The sequence below is a fragment of the Canis aureus genome, chromosome 29 (genome assembly GCF_053574225.1).
Source record: "Canis aureus isolate CA01 chromosome 29, VMU_Caureus_v.1.0, whole genome shotgun sequence".
Classification (NCBI taxonomy): Eukaryota; Metazoa; Chordata; class Mammalia; order Carnivora; family Canidae; genus Canis; species Canis aureus.
The window spans coordinates 36,014,976-36,037,595 of NC_135639.1; the positions used below are offsets into that span (position 1 = coordinate 36,014,976).

Here is a 22,620-nt window from a genome sequence, read left to right on the forward strand (position 1 = left end):
TTTGAGTCAGATAACTCCCTGGGAGACTGGAAAGGGTAATATTGTTTTTTTTTTTTTTTTTAAGGTTTTATTTATTTATGAGAGACACACAGAGAGAGAAGCAGAGACACAGGCAGAGGGAGAAGCAGGCTCCATGCAGGGAGCTCCATGTGGGACTCGATCTCGGGACTCCAGGATCACGTCCTGGGCTGAAGGCAGGCGCTAAACCGCTGAGCCACCCCAGGATCCCCGAAAAGGGTAATATTGTTGCTGACAACTTAGTAAAATGAGTACCCTGAGAAGTTCTATTTAGGGCTCTAATTGCCATCCAGTGTTAATGTCTAGAATCTTCTGAAATAGGCATCGTGCACTGAGGACTCTTGTTCCTGCAACTCTGGTGGGGCATTGTGGTAGATACCATTGATTTGAGTGTCTGTCCAGGTTTTCTTTCCTGAGAACTGTGTACCTCATGCTGATGTAGGAACCAAAGACCTCAGTGAGGCCGTGTGGATCCAGAATGATATGTGATATGCACAGGAGCAGCCCAGCTGGGTCAGAACCGTGCTGCTGGCCCCGCTGGTGAAAGGCTGTCTCTGTGCTGCTTGATGAGGAGGCCCTGGAGCCCAACATCAGGGTCTCTCTTTCCACCGTGTGCCAGCTTGCATCACAGCAAGCACATTTGTCTCTATTGACACTGTCATCTTGACCAAATCCTCTTACAGGTCAAAACAAAACAAAACAAAACAAAACAAAACAAAACAAAACAAAACAAAATAATACAAAGCCTTATTGGAACAAAAGAAATCTCCTTAATGATTTTAACTAAGGGGCTGATGCCCAGTGTAGGAGAAGCTGGTGAAGGGTCACCCTGCCCTCTCATAGAAAGCAGTTTAATGGGCTTCCTTTTGTCTCTGTGTGTGAGCTGAGCCCGTTCATGGCTTGGTCTCAGAACCTAATGAGACTAGACCTTCCCTGACGTTTCTGAAGCATGTTGGGAGTCTCATTTAAATGCATTTAATTGGGTCTCAGAACAGTTCCAAACTTCCGAGACACTCCTGGAGCTCACTTTGGCTTCTGCCCCCAGGAATTTCCTGAAGCAGAATCCCTTCTAGTTCCAGTCCAGGAGCTCCTTGGATGAACAGAGCCCATGAGAGCCCTTTCACTTCCTCCTAGAGATAATGAAGGGCTAGGCTGCTGGGAGGGACTCTCTCCCCATTTCTTAGCCCCCTTGGATCTAATATTGTGATTATTAATCCTATCAGATCCAACACATACTTATAACATCTCGTAGTATCCTCTTTACTATCCTAAAATGAAATACCTATTCACACAAAACATTAAGACCTTAGCAATAATATAGAGGAGAAATAAAAAGAAAAATTTCTACTCAAATGAGATGTGTTTCAATATGTAAATTTTCAAATGCAATGACGGTGTTGCATACTTGCATTTACATTTGGAAACTCTATGAATCCAGAGGCTGTGAAAAACAGGCTCACAGAGTCCAGAATCCAAAACTATCATTCCTGTTGCTGTAAGGTAAGTCATGGTGAACAACTCTTGGAAGTTTCAAACAATGGAAACTGTTTTTCTGATTTACATGGTAGTTGGGTTTCTACAAAATTAGTATATTGCAAAAGATATTTTGTATTTATGTTTAAGACAGACTTATGTTTTTTGCTCTGATAATTATACATAGGTTTTATTCCTCATGGCTCTCTGGAATGACATGTGTAAAGTATGTGGAATGCAGAACAATTGTTTATTGGGTGGGACTGTCCCAGGTGTTGTGGGACATCTGGAATATCTGCCTCTACCCATCACTGGGACAACCAAAACTGTTGATTGGACAAATCCTGCTCTTCATGGATTTTAGAAGTTAAAAATTAAATTGGCACAAATGAACCTGTAACCCACACTGCCTATTATTAATAATGAGGCAGCATGCTCGTACTTCTGTGAAAAGTGATGGAGTGTTGTATTTTTATTTTAATCACCTTTCTAGGCTGCTAGTCTGTATTCAGATTGGAGCCCAATCCCTTGGTCATTTCCTTCATTTCTAGCCTGTTATAAAAGGGCATTTCCACTCCCATTCCTACCCCTGGCCCAATGTCTGCCACCTTCCTGCCCTCACTGACTTGGTGCTGGCTTACATGGACCACTACACAGGCTGAGATGGCCAAAACTTGTCATCCAGGTCAAGCCTTGTTTGATATTTTTCCTGCCCATTCCAGGAGAAGCCTTCTGACTAATAATGGTAAGGTCTTTTTCTCAAGTCATGAATCTTCCTCTAGAAAAAGCTTATTAGCCATCAATAAATTGAGCCCAATGACAAATGGAATTAAACTAGTTCAAGTCCAGTACTTTCCAGCTGTTATTTCTGGCAGTGGAAGGATGATAGGCATTTTAATTTTAATTTTAAGAGAATGGCATGTCTGTCAGCAATGTTCCCCGCTGCTTTGCTCTTCCAATCATCCCTTTTTGGAATGGTTTCGATGGGCTTCCTCTGGCTAAGTGAGGTCCAGTCCTTAGTCTAACTGCGAGGTCCTTTCTGATCTGGCTCTTCCTTTGCCAGCATCCTGTATTGTGACTCCTCCCCTTCATACTTCATGCCCTGACAGCACCAAAAGGCTCAGTAGTTTCCAAATCTTTACCCAGGCAATCCCTCTGCTTAGGAGGTCTGCCCTCCCACCTCCTGATTCATTCCTGAAAATTGCAACTCAGACAATGCCTCCTTCCTAACGCCATGCTTAATCACCCTCAACATTGGAGTTAATCTCTTCGAGATGTGTGCAGGCTCTGCACCTTTGACATGTTTACATTGTCACACATTCCACACTGCCCTGTAATTTATGATTCAATCAGTTGGCTCCCCATTACTCTGAGACATCCTTATGAGCCAAACCATATCTTTTTAAATTTTAAATAAACTTTAATTTTCAGAACACTTTTGGATTTACAGAAAAATTGCAAAGACAATACAGAGAGTTCTCATATATCCCAGCAGCCAGTTTCTCCTTTTACTAGCATTTTACATTATGTAAAGTACATTTGTTATAATGGATAAACCACAATGATGCATTATTGACCAAATCTGTACTTTATTTAGATTTCTGTTTCTTTTACCTAATCTCCTTTTTAGTTCCAGGTCCAACCACAGTACATTTAGTTGTTCATATCTCCTTACACTAATCCTGGCTGTGACAGCTTCTCAGATGTCCCCTGTTTCTAATGACCTTGGCAGTTTTGAGGAGAACTGGTCAGGTATTTCATTCAATGTCCCTCAGTTGAGATTTGTCTCAGGTTTTTCTCATGAGTTGACTGGTGTTGGGGTACCTATAATTAACATAATTTATCACTGTTATGGTGAGCTTGATTGTTTGCCTGAGTTGGTATTTGTCAGGTTTCTTCACTGCAGAGTTGCTGGCCTCCCACCCCTTTCTACGCTGTGCTCTTTGGAAAGAGTCACTGTGTGAGGCCCACACTCAAGGAGCAGGTTCTGCTGAGTATCTATATAAATTATTTGGACTACTTCCATGTGATAGATTTGGCTCTTACCCCTTCATTTACTCATATGTTTTTATATCATTGAAGACTGAGTGCTTAGCTCAGGATTGAGTGAATGGTAGGTGGTTCTGATTTTCAAAGCAACCACTGTAAATCTCTCTCAATATGGACATAACAATGCTAATAACTTCAATGATAAGAACACTAAAATAGGAAATGTTGTTTTAGAGGCACTAGTCTATGTGTTTTAGCTCATTTATTCCTCACAACAATCCGATCAGGATGACACTATTATCACCAAAGAGAATTTGTTTAGCTTATCTAAGGTTACACAACTAATAAGTAGTAGAGACAATATTCAGATCCACGCTCTCTGATTCCAGAGTGCACACTCTTAAAGCAATAGAGGCTGGAGTGCCTCTTTGGTTTCTGTTCCAATTACCTTGGCCTTGCTCTGTTAAGCTTTTCCCCTATGAGAGCAGGGTTCAATATGCAAATAGTTCGCAGCTGGAAATCCTCTAGCAGAGTCTTCTTGCTTTTACCAAATTCTCCTTTAGATCTGTGAGATCTGGGGTGCTTGGGTGGCTCAGTCAGTTAAGTGTCTGCCTTCAAATCAGGTCATGACCCTGGGATGGAGCCACATATTGGGCTTCCTGCTCAGTGGGGAGTCTACCTCTCCCTCTGTCACCCTCCCCCATGCACACACTCTCTCTCTTAAATAAATAAAATCTAAATAAAATAAAATAAAATAAATCTGCGAGGCCTGCAAAACACACTGGAACAGGGGTCTTAAGAAATCATAAGAGAAAAAAAATCATAAGAGGCCTCCCTTTTGAGGCTTTCTGTGGAATACTGATCAAGTTCTGTGAGTTATAGAGTCCAGATCCCTACATTGTACTCTGGAATGACCATACTCAGCAGTCATGAATAGAAGCTGCCTGGGCGTATGGTCCCAATATTTCTCACACCTTAAACCAGACACATTGCTCCTTAGGGTTACAGAGGAGGTATAATAAGAATGCATGGCTATTGGGATTTCAGGATAATTGGACAACTTATGCTAAGAATAGGCCAAAATATTTCACATTGTAACTGTGATAGGAAATTGGATCTATGGTCAACATTCAAGTTAAGTATGAGTTGAGGATGTATATATAAGGCTCAAACATTTTTCTTTTCTATGATGCATGAAATCTGCGAGTAATTCCTTGGGGCCTGAATATCCTGCTACAAGGTTGAATAGAATGAATGGATTAATGCTTCTGTAGTAATGTCCCTTGTCTGGCTTCCAGAGAAAAATCAGCCATTAAAAATGAGGAAAGGATTGCATTAAACGTGTATATTGCCCTGGGTAACATTGACATTTTCACAATATTAATTCTGCCAATCCATGAGCATGGGATATTTTTCCATCTCTTTGTGTCTTCCTCAATTTCTTTCAGAAGTGTTCTATAGTTTTGAGGGTATAGATCCTTTACATCTTTGGTTAGGTTTATTCCTAGCTTTCTTATGCTTTTGGGTGCAACTGTAAATGGGATTGACTCCTTGATTTCTCTTTCTTCAGTCTCATTGTTAGTGTATAGAAATGCCACTGATTTCTGGGCATTGATTTTGTATCCTGCCACGCAAAATACAGAATTGCTGTATGAGTTCTAGCAATCTTGGGGTGGAGACTTTTGGGTTTTCTATGTAGAGTATCATGTCATCGGCGAAGAGGGAGAGTTTGACTTCTTCTTTGCCAAATTGAATGCCTTTAATGTCTTTTTGTTGTCTGATTGTTGAGGCTAGGACTTCCAGTACTATGTTGAATAGCAGTGGTGAGAGTGGACATCCCTGTCTTGTTCCTGATCTTAGGGGAAAGGCTCCCAGTGCTTCCCCATTGAGAATGATATTTGCTGTGGGCTTTTCGTAGATGGCTTTTAAGATGTTGAGGAATGTTCCCTCTATCCCTACACTCTGAAGAGTTTTGATCAGAAATGGATGCTGTATTTTGTCAAATGCTTTCTCTGCATCTAATGAGAGGATCATATGGTTCTTGGTTTTTCTCTGGCTGATATGATGAATCACATTGATTGTTTTACACGTTTAATGCAATCCCTATCAAAATACCATGGACTTTCTTCAGGGAGTTAGAACAAATTATTTTAAGATTTGTGTGGAATCAGAAAAGACCCCGAATAGCCAGGGGAATTTTAAAAAGGAAAACCATAGCTGGGGGCATCACAATGCCAGATTTCAGGTTGTACTACAAAGCTGTGGTCATCAAGACAGTGTGGTACTGGCACAAAAACAGACACATAGATCAATGGAACAGAATAGAGAACCCAGAAGTGGACCCTGAACTTTATGGTCAACTAATATTCGATAAAGGAGGAAAGACTATCCACTGGAAGGAAGACAGTCTCTTCAATAAATGGTGCTGGGAAAATTGGACAGCCACGTGCAGAAGAATGAAACTAGACCACTCTCTTTCACCATACACAAAGATAAACTCAAAATGGATGAAAGATCTAAATGTGAGACAAGATTCCATCAAACTCCTAGAGAAGAATACAGGCAACACCCTTTTTGAACTCGGCCACAGTAACTTCTTGCAAGATACATCCACGAAGGCAAAAGAAACAAAAGCAAAAATGAACTATTGGGACTTCATCAAGATAAGAAGCTTTTGCACAGCAAAGGATACAGTCAACAAAACTCAAAGACAACCTACAGAATGGGAGAAGATATTTGCAAATGACGTATCAGATAAAGGGCTAGTTTCCAAGATCTATAAAGAACTTCTTAAACTCAACACCAAAGAAACAAACAATCCAATCATGAAATGGGCAAAAGACATGAAGAGAAATCTCACAGAGGAAGACATAGACATGGCCAACATGCACATGAGAAAATGCTCTGCATCACTTGCCATCAGGGAAATACAAATCAAAACCACAATGAGATACCACCTCACACCAGTGAGAATGGGGAACATTAACAAGGCAGGAAACCACAAATGTTGGAGAGGATGCGGAGAAAAGGGAACCCTCTTGCACTGTTGGTGGGAATGTGAACTGGTGCAGCCACTCTGGAAAACTGTGTGGAGGTTCCTCAAAGAGTTAAAAATAGACCTGCCCTAGACCCAGCAATTGCACTGTTGGGGATTTACCCCAAAGATACAGATGCAGTAAAACGCCGGGACACCTGCACCCCGATGTTTATAGCAGCAATGGCCACAATAGCCAAACTGTGGAAGGAGCCTCGGTGTCCATCGAAAGATGAATGGATAAAGAAGATGTGGTTTATGTATCCAATGGAATATTACTCAGCTATTAGAAATGACAAATACCCACCATTTGCTTCAACGTGGATGGACCTGGAGGGTATTATGCTGAGTGAAGTAAGTCAATCAGAGAAGGACAAACATTATATGTTCTCATTCATTTGGGGAATATAAATAATAGTGAAAGGGAATATAAGGAAAGGGAGAAGAAATGTGTGGGAAATATCAGAAAGGGAGGCAGAACGTAAAGACTGCTAACTCTGGGAAACGAACTACGGGTGGTAGAAGGGGAGGAGGGTGGGGGGTGGGAGTGAATGGGTGACGGGCACTGGGGGTTATTCTGTATGTTAGTAAATTGAACACCAATAAAAAATAAATTAAAAAAAATAAAGTTAAAAAAATTTTTAAAAAATGAGGAAAGGAGAAAGGAAAGATAGGAAGCTGATTTTTTTTTACAGCAATCTAGCTGTAATTCTTTGGTAGCAAGGAATTATGGAATTTTGTACAATTTATCTCTGTAGAGTCTGTTTATATACTAATAATACCTCAGAATAGAGTCTGCTTTAAGCCCAGAGTTTAAGAGGGAATCTTAACAGTTTATTTTTAACTCCATTTAAAAATACAATAAACAACATCTCCCAAAGCATGATCTTGTACTTTGATTTATAGCCATAAGAAACCTAAGAATACTCCCTTTGAGTCATGGAGTTCCTGTATATCAAGAATTGCAAAGATTTCAAACCACTCAATGCGCCTTTCAGATACCCCTATGGGACAGGCCAATCTGTTTGTCATCCAATAAGTGTTCTAAGCTCCCCCATGTGCAGGTAGCTAGAATCAGCTCAGATGGAAAAAAAATTTTATGAAAATCACTAGTTTCACTCATCCTTTAGAGATGATTTATTGAGGAGGCAATGTTCAGTAGGCTACTGAAGGGATGGCACATGACCAGTAGCTCTATCACAACACTGTTGGCAGCTAACCCTGCTAAGTGAGAGAGGGAAGTATTTTCCCTCTCTTCCTCACCATTTCACATGGAAGTTCATGATCATTTTCTTATCGGTCTGCTTGCAGGGTGGATTTAGGCCATCAGGAAGGAGACTTCACTTAAGTTTTCTCTTTGGTCTAATGGCAGGCACTACTCTGAGCACTTCAGGCGTAATAACTCTTCTCATTCTCATAACATCCCTGTGACACTATTATTTCCTCCTTTTTATAGATGAAGAAAAAAAAACCAGAAGCACAGACAGGCTAAGCAATATGCCTAAGGTTGCTCAGCTAATAAATGATCTATTATCTGAAACTAGGCTGGAATTTGAATCTAGGCAATCAAACTGCAAAGCCCATGCTAAGAGCTGCTTTAGTGAATTCATTAGGATAAAGTCATAAACTATTAGGATTTCCTTACATCATCTGCCATAAAGACCTCTGCTTTCTATTTTGTGTGCTGGCAAAATAAAGTTGGTGAAAACTGCAGCTGCTCTAGTTATTCAGGTTCTTCTAGAAGCCTGTGAAGTTTATCCTGCCAGGAAAAAGAAGTGGGGCTGCACATGAACATCAAAACATTTCAGAGGATTCCTGTATCCTAAAAATAGTTGGAAATATGGAAAAAGACTAAAGTATAAGGATGTTTTTCGCAGTGTTAATTTATGAGGGTAGGAGTGCCTGGGTGTCTCAGTTGCCTGAGCATCAGGCTCTTGAATTCAGCTCAGGTCATGATCTCATGCTGTTGGCTCTGTGCTCAGTGGGAAGCTGGCTGGAGATTCTCTCTCCCTCCCTCTCTGCTCTTCATCCCTTCCCCTGTTGCTCTCAGGCTATCTCTCTCAAACAAATAAATAAATCTTTATAAAACAATTATGAAAGTAAAAAAGAATAATAATTGAATGTTGGGAAATCAATTTAATTTATTGGAATTAATTTATTTAATTGTAAAATAGGTATATAATATTTACCATTTGTCAGGCATTGTTATAAATAAATATTAGTTTATTTAAACCTCAGCAAGTTCCTGTGAAGTGGGTAGTATTATCTCCAGTTTACAGATTTAGTACCTGAAGTACAGGTAGATTAGAAAATCTGTCCAATGGGACTCAGCCAAGAATTTAGCCCCTTAGGCGAACTGAAGGACTGGCTTTAACCACTTTGCACCTAAATGCTCAAAGGCCATAATTGTGTTTTTGAAAAATTTTGCTTTCTGTTTGCTTTCATTTTATTTTTCTGTTTCCTTTTTTCTTGCCTTCTTGTGAGTTAAATTCAATTTTGATTTATTGATAGTGTTTTTGAGTGTTTCTTTTTATAAGTTTTTATAGTTATTGCTCTACGTATTGCATTATATACACACATCACTTACCACAGTCTATAGGTGTCAACATTTACCAGTTTGACTGAAATATAGAAGCCCTACCTCCTTTTTCTCTCTGTCACTACACTTGTCTTACATACTTCCTTTATAAATATATTGAGAACCATAGTACACATTGCTATCATTTTTGCTTCCACCATCAAACATATTTTAGAAAACTGAAGAAGGAAATATTGTTGCATTTACCCATACTTTTTATTTTTGTGTGTGTGTGTGTTCTTTCTTCCATCCTGGTTTTCAAAGATTCCTCCCCTTATCATCTTCTTTCTGGTTAGAGAACTTCTGTTGGTCATTCTTATATAGTCACTGTGCTGGCAACTAATTCTAGTTACTCTTCATCTGAAAATATCTTCATTTCTCCTTCACTCATGAAAGATATTTTTGCTAATTTTAAAATTCTAGATTGGTGCTTGTCATTCAGCATTTGAAAACTGGTGTCAATTCCTTCTGGCCTTCATTGATTCTGATGAGAAGCTTGACTCTGTCCAATTGTCTTTTCTCTACAAGTATGCATCATTTCTCTCAGGCAACTTTCAACTTTTTTTTTTCTTTGTCTTTAGTTTTCAGAAGTCTAGCCATGATATATCTTGACATAAATGTCTGGTTTTTACAGTTTGGGTTTCTTTCAGCTTCTTGTATCTGTAGGTTTATATCTTGCCAAATTTGAGAACTATTCAGCCATAATTTCTTAGAATACTTCAGCCTGCTCTCTTTTTCTTCTTTTTCTAGACTTCAGTGACATGAATATAATTTTTTTGTTAAAGTCTTTCATGTCCCAGAGGCTCTATTCATCTTTTTTTCCCTATCTGTTTCTCTCTGCAGTTCAGATTGGGTAATTTCTATTGTTTCATTTTCAACTTTACCAATATCCCTCTGTCTTCTCCATTCTGCTGTTACGCCCATCCACTAGGCAGTTTATTTTATTCATAGTCTGTTATAATGATAAAATTTTCATTTAGTTCTTCTTTACATCTTCTGTTTCTTTTCTGTGACTTCCTATGTTTTCGTTTGGTTCAAACATGTTCATAGGTTCATTGAAGCACTTTTATGATGACTGCTCTAAAATCCTTGTTAGATAATTCCAATATTTGTGTCATTTTGATGCTAGTGTCTATTGATTTTCCTTTCTTATTTGTTTTTTTTTTTTTTAAAGATTTTTTTTTTATTTATTTATTCATGATAGTCACAGAGAGAGAGAGAGAGGCAGAGACACAGGCAGAGGGAGAAGCAGGCTCCATGCACCGGGAGCCCGATGTGGGATTCGATCCCGGGTCTCCAGGATCGCGCCCTGGGCCAAAGGCAGGCGCCAAACCGCTGTGCCACCCAGGGATCCCTTCCTTTCTTATTTGATTTGAGACCTTCTCTGTTCTTGGTATACCTGATTTTCCATTGAGATTTGGACTTGTGCAGTGTTATAAGACTTTGGATCTTATTTAAATTGTTCATTTTAGAAGATTCTTTTTAAGGAGCCCCATGTGGGGCTTGAACTCATGACCCTGAGATCAAGAGTCAGACACTTAATCAACTGAGCCACCCAAGTGCCCCAGACTTTATTTTTTAATATGGAGACTCAGAGCTCCAAGCAGACAAAAACAGAAGCTGTAAGTCCTCTTAAAGCCTAGCACCATTATTTGTACAATGTCACACTGTGACATTCAATTGGCAAAACAAGCTGCAGTGTCCCCCTAGATTCAATGCAAAGGAAAATCAAACTCCACTTCTGGATGAGAACGGCAAGGTCAATAGCAAAAGGGCATGCACAAAGGGAGGCATGGCTGTTGTCATCTTTGAAAATAATCTGCCACATTAATAGTTATTTTGCCTTATAGAATTATGGATTACTCTTATTTCATCAATTATTTTTTTTCTGTGTTATCCTGGTTTTCCATATTAGGACAATGCTCCCTTCAATGGTAGAAAACATATGTCAGAAACACCCAAAAAAGTCATGTAAATGTCAAATTATACTGTGCAAATGGAATTCAACAGCTGTGATCTTAGCTCTTTAAAATTGTAAAAAGTTTAAAGGTGATGTCTGGGATGATTTCAAACCCTTGAGAGTGATGATCTCCATCTGTGTCTTTTAGTCTGATCATCCCCTTTCAAGCCTGGGAAGCTACTACCTGTGTACCTGTCACCCTTGTCTTTACATAGCCTCAAGCAAAGAAGAATCCTTGCAACCTTCTCACCTGCAGGGCTGTTGGCAGTTGGAAGATTCCAGATTTCTCTGAGTCTCTCCCCTTCCCCATTCCTCCATGCATCTGGTTGGCACAGGTAGGTAACTTGACTGGCTCTCTGTTGCCATGGTAACAACCATGTCCATGCAAATAGCAACAACTCTGTTTTCCCAGATATGCTCTGAAGGAGGACAAGGACACAGGGGGGATTCTCCAGCCTCTCCTTAGGGTAAACTAGGGCTCTCTATGGGGATCAGAAGCTTCTTGATGGTGGAGGTTGATTACACACAACAGTGGATGTTAGAATATGTATGTTGAACTGAATTTTAAATACTAGAATGAAAATCCACTACTTGAACCTGTGAAGGGAAGACTTAGGAGATCTTATTTTCCTCATCTTGTATAATTATGGCACCTTGTGCTAATGTAACACTGTACAGTTTTCACCTTACTTTTCCCTCTTGCATGATTTTCAGTGTCTTTTCCATAAAATGGGAATAATGATACTTACAAGTCGGAATGTTAGGGGTTAGATAACAACCACCAGTTTGAATAAATACTAAGGGTTTTTTGCTTTTAGAATAAAATGTGATGATAGATATGAAAGGAATATTTTAAATTTTATATTCCAATGTTAACTGTTAGCATGCTTATTCCTTTGAGGCAGAGTGTGTACCATTTCATTTTCTTTCATTCTTTTTCTCATTTGAAAATGAAAGAACTGAGATTTACAGAAGTTAAAGAATTTGCTAGTTAGTTAAATGGTGGACTTAGGCTACAACCTACATCTTGTGGCTCCTATTTCAGTGATCTTCCAAAGGCTGTCATTTACATCATGGGTCAGTGAACCACAGCCCATAAGTCACGTTCCCACCACCTGTTTTGTAATGGAACACAACCTGCTCCCATGTTTAAGAATTGTCTGTATCTGGTTTCACACCACAATGGTGGGGTTGAGTGGTTGTAACAGAGATTAGCCCCATGAAGCCTAAGATATTTATTATCTGACCTTTCATTAGAAAAAGTTTGCTGACTCCAACTTTATTGTCGTCCTGAATATTATAGAATCTGTGCCCACAAAGAATGATATTCTGGAGTTCTTGAATAACATCAGCAGGTGCCCTTTCCAGCTCTTCACCCCCAGTTAAGTCAGGATAACAAATGGGGCCCTTTAATTTCTGCATTTCCTCCCCAGGAGAAGGTTGAGTCCTCTGTGTATGGGAAGCATTTATTCCTAGGAATCTCTCTGACCCTAGCTTTACTGAACATCAACACAAGAAGGATAGCAATTTAGAAACAAGGCTCAGCATCCTTACACGAAGGAGAAGAAAACCAAGACCCTTGGAAGGAAAGCAATTCCCCTCAAGTTAGGAAGCAGTCGGCAGTTTGATCAGAGCCCAGGTATCCTGATTTCTAGTGGTTCTGCTACACTGCAAACTGAACTGGACTGAATTCCAGTTCCCCACTGATGAACTGCAAGTGTGAATTTCCATCCATGTGTTTTGTGCTGGGCCTGAAAAGACCAGAGAGATTAAATGAATAACAAGACATTACCTAGAAAGTTCATGTTAGGATCTGGAGCAATTGAGCCTTAATAAATAGACCAAGCATCTCCTTGTTTTCTTAGGAAAAATCACAAACAAAAAATAGCTTGCACTATACATGGATCTGTTTTTGACCTTGATCCCCCTCATTTCCTAATTCCCTTATGGCTAAACATAGTGTTGATGTTACTGTCTGACCCAGTGTCCTGGAGGGCTCAAGAGGTCAGACCAAGCCTGTGACAGCTGTTCAAATAGCATGAGTGAATTCATGGAGGGAGGAGTTCATGAAGAAGACACTATGTTCCTGCTCTGTTTTCTGGGTTTCTTTGTGTTGTCTCTGGTGGAGATCAAAGTTTTTAAATTTATTGATTCGTCAGTTATGTGGAGTTTGTATGCTTCTGTAAGTGAAAAAAAAAAAAAAAGTCTTGTGTTAGGGGGAACCTAGGACTACCCATTGGATCGATGGTGTTTTATGGCTGAGTTTACCAGTGTGAAGAACTTTTCCCCTAAAAGCAATTCAGTTTAGCAAGGCTCTCAATAGGAAACTGGAACCACAAAAAAGGGCCAACAGGAAGGCAGGTAGGGTAGAGGAAAGGTCATGACATAGCTAGGGGAAAATATTATTGGATAGGCCATTTAAAAAACAACAATGACTTTGGGATCTAACCTTTGTATGACATTTATGAGAATTCTCAGGACTGGTCATGGAACCTGTTTTCTGTTTTCTGTCTGCCTAGGATCTCTTCTGTTGTTCTAGGAACAGTGCTTCCTTCCTCTAGGGATCTCACCCTTCTCATTCCACATGGCTTGAATGGGGTTTTCTATCACAGGGCTCTTTACCTTTGATCCAATGTAGTCAGATGATCCAAACTAGGCCAGTTGGGTTTTCTCTCCCAGAAACTTATATAGTGAACACAGAAGATGGGTGGGTCAGAGAATACTCAGTTAGGAATGCTCAGTCTATTGTGGAAATACCCAAATCTGCCCTGGGCCTAGTGCTTCCCAGGTTTGGTTTTGTCTCTTCAGTTTTTTTGAGCTCACTCAGTATCATTCCAATGTATTCTTATTTTATTTTATTTTATTTTATTTTATTTATTTTATTTTATTTTATTATTTTATTTTATTTTATTTTATTTTATTTTATTTTTTTGCTTAAGTTAGTTTTCTGTTTTTATTACTTATGAAATGTTTAAATGACATCAAGGGACACAAAATACATACATTATCTTACATATTTAACAAAAACACCAACTATTATTATATAGGTAGGTTAGATATGCATCATTAGTTCTGTTGCATGCATGAAAGAAATTAAAATTAGAAAGAGCTTAGGTACATTGCCAAGGTTTATGCTAGTAATAAGGGAAAGAGCTAAGGTGGGGGCTCAGGATTATGAGATCCTGAATCCATGACATTGTAGAGCCCATGAGTGCAGGGTGCTGCTGAAAGAAGGAATGGGGGAAGCATCCAGGAGAGTCGCAGGGAAGCCAGTTGCATGCTCAGGACCAAGAGCCTAACATCAATTTTGCCCCTCCCCTCCCCTTTTTGATTTCCTGGAAGCAGTCAAATTTTACCTGGTAGATATTATATTTGGTATGAAAGGGTTCAGACTTGTTTCACAGAGTCAAAAAACGTGTTACAGACAAGAAAACTGAGCTTTAGGGATGTCTACTGAATGTTCACACGTAACGAGGTCACAGAGCAAGTTAGTGCCAGATCAAAGACTGAGACCAGGGCTTCCTGACTCTTGGGGCAGCACACTTTCTAGTTCTCTATACAGCTCTGACCTCCTTGATTACTCTGGAACTGATGGCATGTTATCTTTTCCCAAAACAGTATAGTGGAGTTGCACCAGATACATTTAGCTTTTGTGAATTTAAGTGTTTGAACACTTGGCAATGAGAGGAGACAGGAATAGAGAAAGAGCAAATTTTAATATCTCAAGTGATTCCATCTGTCAGTCTGTATTATGAGCCAAAGAAAAATGAGATGGTTGAGTATGATGATCATTCAGTGGCTTTCAGGTTTCATGCATCTCTCATAGTGTGAGCATCTAACCATGTATGAAATCCATGGCTGGGTATCTTGTACGCAGCATGGACTCTGAAACATCATCCACCTATGTAGACTGACTTCTGCCCTCCCAAATTATAGCTATCTGTAGAATATTGGAGGATAAAACTGACTCTAGTGGACTTCTTGACAGCTGGCATTACAATTTATAGACAAAGACATTTTCAAGGATAATTTCAACTGTAGTTATTATTTGCTTAATGTATTGACTAGAATTTCAGCCCTGTGGTAGGTGCAGTTCCATGCCTTACCATCGTGGAAAGTAGTAGAATACAGTAAAACTGTAGCACAGGGGCTCAGGTATCATAAGGGTTTACCTTCATACACTAGTTCCATGTGGATTCTTCATTTCCTCAGATTATGGGGAAAAATTGATGTAAAATGTTTAGAATATTTCTGTCTATATTAAATGCCTAAATGCTAGTAGCTATTAATATGGTTATTATAATGAAACTGTTCAAAGTCATTTTGTAATATTAGCTAAATATAGTTCAAACAAAAACCAAAAACCAGGGCTGGTATTTCTGATTTTTAGTTCATGTCCTTTATGTTTACTTTTTACTTATCTTCATAAAATGAGGCAATTAGATCAAAGATTCTTCCCAAAGATCTACATCTCTGATGATGGCAAGATAGACACCCTCAGATTTCTGTTTCAGCTATTTGTTGCCTAACTATTTGCATAGCAAACCATCCTAAGTCGTAGTGGCTTAGTAATACAAATATATCTGGTTTGCAAGTCTGTCAGCTGGGCAGTTCTGGACTCCTCTAGGCTCATTCCGTATGATCAGCCATGGGTTGGACAAAGAGCTCTGTTGATCTTGAGGAGGCTCTAACATGTATGAGGAGCAGGTTGTAGGATGGTCTAGGACAGTCTTGGCTAGTACAACTGAACTCTCTTCAGCAGACTAGCTAGGGTTTGTTTGGTGGTGGCAGGGTTCCAGGAAAGAGGGGAAACACACATACCTCTTGAGACTTAGGTTCGGAACTAGTAAATCACTTTGTCCATATTTTATTAGCCCAAGCAAGTCACAAGACTGGCCTAGACTCAAGAGGGTAAACAAAGAGGCTCATTATTTTGTTTTGTTTTTAAGGTTTATTTATTTATTTGAGAGAGGGAGGGAACATGAGTGGGAGGGGCAGAGGGAAAAGGAGAGAGAATCTCAAGCAGACTCCATGATGAGTGTGGAGCCTGACAAGGGGCTCGATATCATGGCCCTGAGATCATGACTTGAGCTGAAACCAAGAGTCCATTCAACCAACTGCACCACCCAGGTACCCCAAGAGGCTCATCATTTTAATAGGATAGGCTGCAAAGTTATATCTTCAAGAAGCATGGATACAATTAGGAATATAATTGGGACTATTTTTTAAATCAAATTTTCATAACTTCTTATATCTTAGTATCTGTCATTGGGCTCTGATGTGTTCTGCGGACAATCTTTTGTCTTCCCTGGGGGAGAATTCAAGTTTTTCCCAGGTCACCACATTTTCCCTCAGTTAATTTTCCCCTGGAGCTTACTTCCTGGGGTTAAGACAAGGTTTCTAACAGATAACTCCGTCAGTACTTGACCTGGAGAGGCAAATATTTGTTTCAGATTTGGTATAAAAGTCCGCCTATTTATTCATAGAATCATGACCATCTGCACATGGCCTGAGTTTGAAAAAGCATTAGCCAATTAGGATTGTACAAAAAAGCAATTATTGCCCAAAATAATGACAGAATTATCATTATTCTTCCTTATGGTCATCAGAAGAAGGGAACTAGGCAAACATATAGCAAAGAATACTACTTTCAATAGCTATAATTTTTGTTCTTTTCCTTAGCAATGGTAGAGGTGGTAGTAGTGGTGGTGGTGGTGGTGGTGGTGTGTGTGCATAAATAAACTTAGAATGTCCTGCAAATGTTCTCTAAACAGAATAGAGGCTTATTTTTATTAGATGTCAGCCAAGAGGTCTGTAATGTTCATGTGGCTACCATTGTTGGCTAATACAGGTGCTGGTATTAGTCAATGAAGACGATGAGACAGCTACCAAGCTTTCAAGTGTAAGAATAGACTGTGAACCTCTGACACAATGTGATGGAATCATTGGGGCAAATGCAAATACAAATAGCTTTATTAACTGCTCAAAGGAATAAAAAATGCAGTCTGTAGTCATGTTCTTTTGTTTTTGTATTTTGAAATTTATATTGGATTATATTTTGAAATTTATATATATAGAAATGTGCACAGATCATTAAGTTTGATGAATTTTCTTTGCATGAACACAGTTATATAATCAGTACCCACATCAAGAACTAAAAAACATAATAAGGATTACTGAAGCCTCTCCCATTCCCTTCCTAAACACTATCACTCCTCAAAAGTAACAATACTGTTTTCTAACAGCATAATTGGTTTTGTCAGTTTTTCTGCTTTAAATAGATGGAATAATGCAGATTTTTCCCCCAATTTCTTTTCTTCAAAATAATGATTCTGACATTCATCCAAATTGTTGCCTCTATCACTACTTCTTCCCTTTTAATTGCTGAGTGATATTCCATTGTATATGAATCATTCATGATGTGTTTTCCCATTCATTTGTCAGGGAACTTTTGAGTTGTTTCCAGATTTTGTCTATTATAATTAAGCTACTATGAACATTTTGTGTACAGATCTATGTAAAAACTTATATACATATGCTTTTCTTGAATTAATTCCTAGAAGTGTAATAGTTGGATGTTATTATATATATGTGTATATATATACACATACATATACATATATATACATATATAATAACATTCAATATATATATTATATATACACATATATAATATGTGTATATATGTGTATATGCATACATATATATAATATGTGTATATATAATCTTAAAAACAAAATAGTTTTGCAAATTAATTGTATTGTTTTATATTCCCAGATGAAGTGTATGACAATTCATATTGTTCCACAACCTTGCCAAGTACATAGTATGGTCAATTATTCTAATTGTAGCTATTCTCATGAGTATATATTACATTATTATTTAAATTGCCTTTTCCTGATGGCTAATGATGTTGAGCATTTTTTATATGCTTATTGACAGTTTGTATATCTTCTTTGGTGAAGTGTCTACTTAAATCTTTTTTTTTAAGATTTTACTTATTTATTCATGAAAGACACATACAGAGAGAGGCATAGTCACAGGCAAAGGGAGAAGCAGGCTCCATGTAAGATCTTCTTGACTTAGAGTTTTCTTTGGGGGATGTTTTGATATCACATTAAATTCTTATTTCAATTATTCCTATTTCTGTTCATACTTGTGTCTATGTGGGTAAATTTTGCTATTTGGGCAGTTGTCCATTTCATCTAAGTTGTTCAATTTGTTATAATAAAGTTGTATATGTTAATGATAATAACCTTTTGGTTTCGACCATGGGAGATTTCTGTTATTTTTAATTCCTTCATCAATATAGTTAGAGATTTCTCAATATTATTGATATTGTCAAAAAAAGCATTTTTTGACCTATAAATGCTCTGTTTTCTGTCCACTTTTTATTTCGTTAAATTCTACTTATTGTCTCCTTTCTCTACTTACTTCGGGATTACTTTGCTCTTTTTCTGGCTTATTTTTAAGGTAGACCAATGTGTCATTGTATTTAGATCTTTATTCTTTTCAAATTTAGGTATTTAAAGCTAAAAATTACCCCCTAAGCATCACTTCACCTTCATCTTCCACATTATTTTTATTTTTAAAATTAAAAAAAATTTATTGGAGTTTGATTTGCCAACATATAGCATAACACCCAGTACTCATCCCATCAAGTGCCCCCCTCAGTGCCCATCTCCCAGTCACCCCAACCCCCTACCTACCTCCCCTTACACTACCCCTTGTTCTTTTCCCAGAGTTAGGTGTCTCTCATGTTCTGTCACCCTCACTGATATTCCCACTCATTTTCTCTCCTTTCCCCATTATTCCCTTTCACTATTTTTTATATTCCCCAAATGAATGAGACCATATAATGTTTATCCTTCTCTGATTGACTTACTTCACTCAGCATAATACCCTCAAGTTCCATCCATGTTGAAGCAAATGGAAGGTATTTGTTGTTTCTAACGGCTGAATAATATTCCATTGTATCCATAGACCACAGCTTCTTTTCCATTCACCTCTCGATGGACACCGAGGCTCCTTCCACAGTTTGGCTATTGTGGACATTGTTGCTATAAACATCGGGGTGCAGGTGTCTTGGCTCTTCACTGCATCTGTATCTTTTGGGTAAATCCCCAAGCAATGCAATTGCTGGGTTGTAGGGCAGGTCTATTTTTACTCCTTTGAAAACCTCCACACAGTTTTCCAGAGGGGCTGTACTAGTTCACATTCCCACCAACAGTGCAAGAGGGTACCCCTTTCTCCACATCCTCTCCAACATTTGTTGTTTCCCTATTTTCATTTTCATTTTCCCCATTCTCACTGGTGTGAGGTGGTATCTCATTGTGGTTTTGATTTGTATTTCCCTGATGGCCAGTGAGGCAGAGCATTTTCTCATGTGCTATTGGCCATGTCTGTGTCTTCCTCTGTGAGATTTCTGTTCATGTCTTTTGCCCATTTCATGACTGGATTGTTTGTTTCTTTGCTGTTGAGTTTAATAAGTTCTTTATAGATCTTAGATACGAGCCCTTTATATAATAGGTCATTTGCAAATATCTTCTCCCATTCTGTAGGTTGTCTTTTACGTTTGTTGACTGTTTCTTTTGCTGTGCAGCAGCCTTTTACCTTGATTAAGTCTCAATAGTTCATTTTTGCTTTTGTTTCTTTTGCCTTCGTGGATGTATCTTGCAAGAAGTTACTGTGGCCGAGTTCAAAAAGGGTGTTGCCTGTGTTCTCCTCTAGGATTTTGATGGATTCTTGTCTCACATTTAGACCTTTCACCCATTTTGAGTTTTTCTTTGTGTCTGGTGTAAGAGAATGGCCTAGTTACATTCTTCTGCACGTGGCTGTCCAATTTTCCCAGCACCATTTATTGAAGAGACTGACCTTTTTCCAGTGGATAGTCTTTCCTCCTTTATCGAATATTAGTTGACCATAGAGTTGAGGGCCCATTTCTGGGTTCTCTATTCTGTTCCATTGATCTATGTGTCTGTTTTTGTGCCAGTACCACACTGTCTTGATGACCACAGCTTTGTAGTACAACCTAAAATCTGGCATTGTGATGCCCCCAGATATGGTTTTCTTTTTTAAAATTCCCCTGGCTATTTGGGGTCTTTTCTGCTTCCACACAAATCTTAAAATAATCTGTTCTAACTCTCTGAAGAAAGTCCATGGTATTTTGATAGGGATTGCATTAAACGTGTATATTGCCCTGGGTAACATTGACATTTTCACAATATTAATTCTGCCAATCCATGAGCACGGAATATTTTTCCATCTCTTTGTGTCTTCCTCAATTTCTTTCAGAAGTGTTCTACAGTTTTTAGGGTATAGATCCTTTACCTCTTTGGTTAGGTTTATTCCTCAGTATCTTATGCTTTTGGGTGCAATTGTAAATGGGATTGACTCCTTAATTTCTCTTTCTTCAGTCTCATTGTTAGTGTATAGAAATGCCATTGATTTCTGGGCATTGATTTTGTATCCTGCCACACTACCAAATTGCTGTATGAGTTCTAGCAATCATGAGTCTTTTGGGTTTTCTATGTACAGTGTCATGGCATCTGCAAAGAGGGAGAGTTTGACTTCTTCTTTGCCAATTTGAATGCCTTTTATTTCTTTTTGTTGTCTGACTGCTGAGGCTAGGACTTCTAGTACTATGTTGAATAGCAGTGGTGAGAGTGGACATCCCTGTCTTGTTCCTGATCTTAGGGGAAAGGCTCCCAGTGTTTCCCCATTGAGAATGGTATTTGCTGTGGGCTTTTTGTAGATGGCTTTTAAGATGTTGAGGAGTGTTCCCTCTATCCCTACACTCTGAATAGTTTTGATCAGGAATGGATGCTGTATTTTGTCAAATGCTTTCTCTGCATCTAATGAGAGGATCACGTGGTTCTTGTTTTTTCTCTTGTTAAAATGATCTATCACATTGATTGTTTTATGAGTGTTGAACCAGCCTTGCATCCCGGGAGGAAATCCCACTTGGTCATAGTGAATAATCTTTTTAATGTACTGTTGGATCCTATTGGCTAGTATCTTGCTGAGAGTTTTTGCTTCTGTGTTCATCAGGGATATTGGTCTATAATTCTCCTTTTGGTGAGGTCTTAGTCTGGTTTTGGAATTAAGGTGATGCTGGCCTCATAAAACGAGTTTGGAAGTATTCCATCCCTTTCTATCTTTCAGAACAGCTTTAGTAGAATAGGTACTGTTTCTTCTTTAAACATTTGATAGAATTCCCCTGGGAAGCCATCTGGCCCTGGACTTTTGTGTCGTGGGAGGTTTTGGATGACTGCTCAATTTTCTCCCTAGTTATTGGCCAGTTCAGGTTTTCTATTTCTTCCCGTTCCAGTTTTGGTAGTTTGTGGTTTTCCAGAAATGTGTCCATTTCTTCTAGATTGCCTAATTTATTGGCGTATAGCTGCTCATAATATGTTTTTAAAATCGTTTGTATTTCCTTCGTATTGGTTGTGACCTCTCCTTTTTCATTCATGATTTTATTAATTTGAGTCTTTTTTTTTTTTTTAATAAGGCTGGCTAATGGTTTATCTTTCTTATTAATTCTTTCAAAGAACCAACTCCTGGTTTTGTTGATCTGTTCTATCGTTCTTTTGGTCTCTATTTCATTGAGTTCTGCTGGAATCTTTATCAACTTTGTTGTTCTGCTTGTTGTAGGTTTTAGTTGCTGTTCTTTTTCCAGTCCCTTTGGTTTAAGGTATTTGAGTTTTTTTCAGTTTTTTGAGGGAAGCTTGTATTGTGATATATTTCCCTCTTAGAACTGCTTTTTTGCTGTATCCCAAAGATTTAAATGGTTGTATCTTCATTCTCATTACTTTCCATGAATCTTTTTAATTCTTCTCTATTTTCCTGGTTGACCCTTTCATCTTTCAGCAGGATAGCAGGATGCTGTTTAACCTCCACGTGTTTGAGTTTCTTCCAAATTTTTTCTTGTGATTGAGTTCAAGTTTCAAACATTATGGTCTGAAAATACATAGGGTATCAGTTAAGACCTGATTTGTGACCCTGTATGTGGTCTATTCTGGAGAAAGTTCCATGTGCACTTAAGAAGAATGTGTATTCAGTTGCATTTGGATGCAAAGTTCTGTATATATCTGTGAAATCCATCTGGTCCAGTGTATCATTTAAAGCTCTTGTTTCTTTGTTGATGTTCTGCTTATAAGATCTGTCATTTGCAAAAGCGCTATGTTGAAATCTCCCAGTATTCGTGTATTATTATCTAAATACGTCTTTACTTTGGTTATTAATTGATTGATATACTTGGCAGCTCCCACAAGAGCATAAATATTCATGATTTTTAGGTCCTCTTGTTGGATAGATCCTTTAAGTATGATATAGTGTCCCTCTTCATCTCTTACTGCAGTCTTTGGGATAAATGTTAATTTATCTGATATGAAGATTGTTACTCCTGCTTTCTTTTGAGGACCATTTGAATGTTAAATTGTCCTCCAACCTTTCATTTTCAGACTGTAGGTGTCCTTAGGTCTAAAATGACTCTCTTATAGACAGAAAATAGATGGGTTTTGCTTTTTATCCAGTCTGAAACCCTGCGTCTTTTGATGGGATCATTAA

General features: G+C 38.4%; 2 long non-coding RNA genes across 5 annotated transcripts in view; one reads left to right on the top strand and one right to left on the bottom strand.

Moving 5' to 3' along the window:
- Window positions 1-11,411, bottom strand: part of LOC144300835 (uncharacterized) — a 34,365-nt gene extending 22,954 nt beyond the window's left edge. The window contains exon 1 of the long non-coding RNA XR_013367604.1: window positions 11,303-11,411. This is a non-coding gene — a long non-coding RNA (uncharacterized LOC144300835). The remainder of the gene's footprint in view (window positions 1-11,302) is intronic.
- A 19-nt stretch (window positions 11,412-11,430) lies between these two features.
- LOC144300836 (uncharacterized) overlaps window positions 11,431-22,620 on the top strand; it is a 176,375-nt gene continuing 165,185 nt past the window's right edge. For all 4 annotated transcript variants that reach the window (XR_013367605.1, XR_013367606.1, XR_013367608.1 and 1 more), the window contains exon 1: window positions 11,431-11,519. This is a non-coding gene — a long non-coding RNA (uncharacterized LOC144300836). The remainder of the gene's footprint in view (window positions 11,520-22,620) is intronic.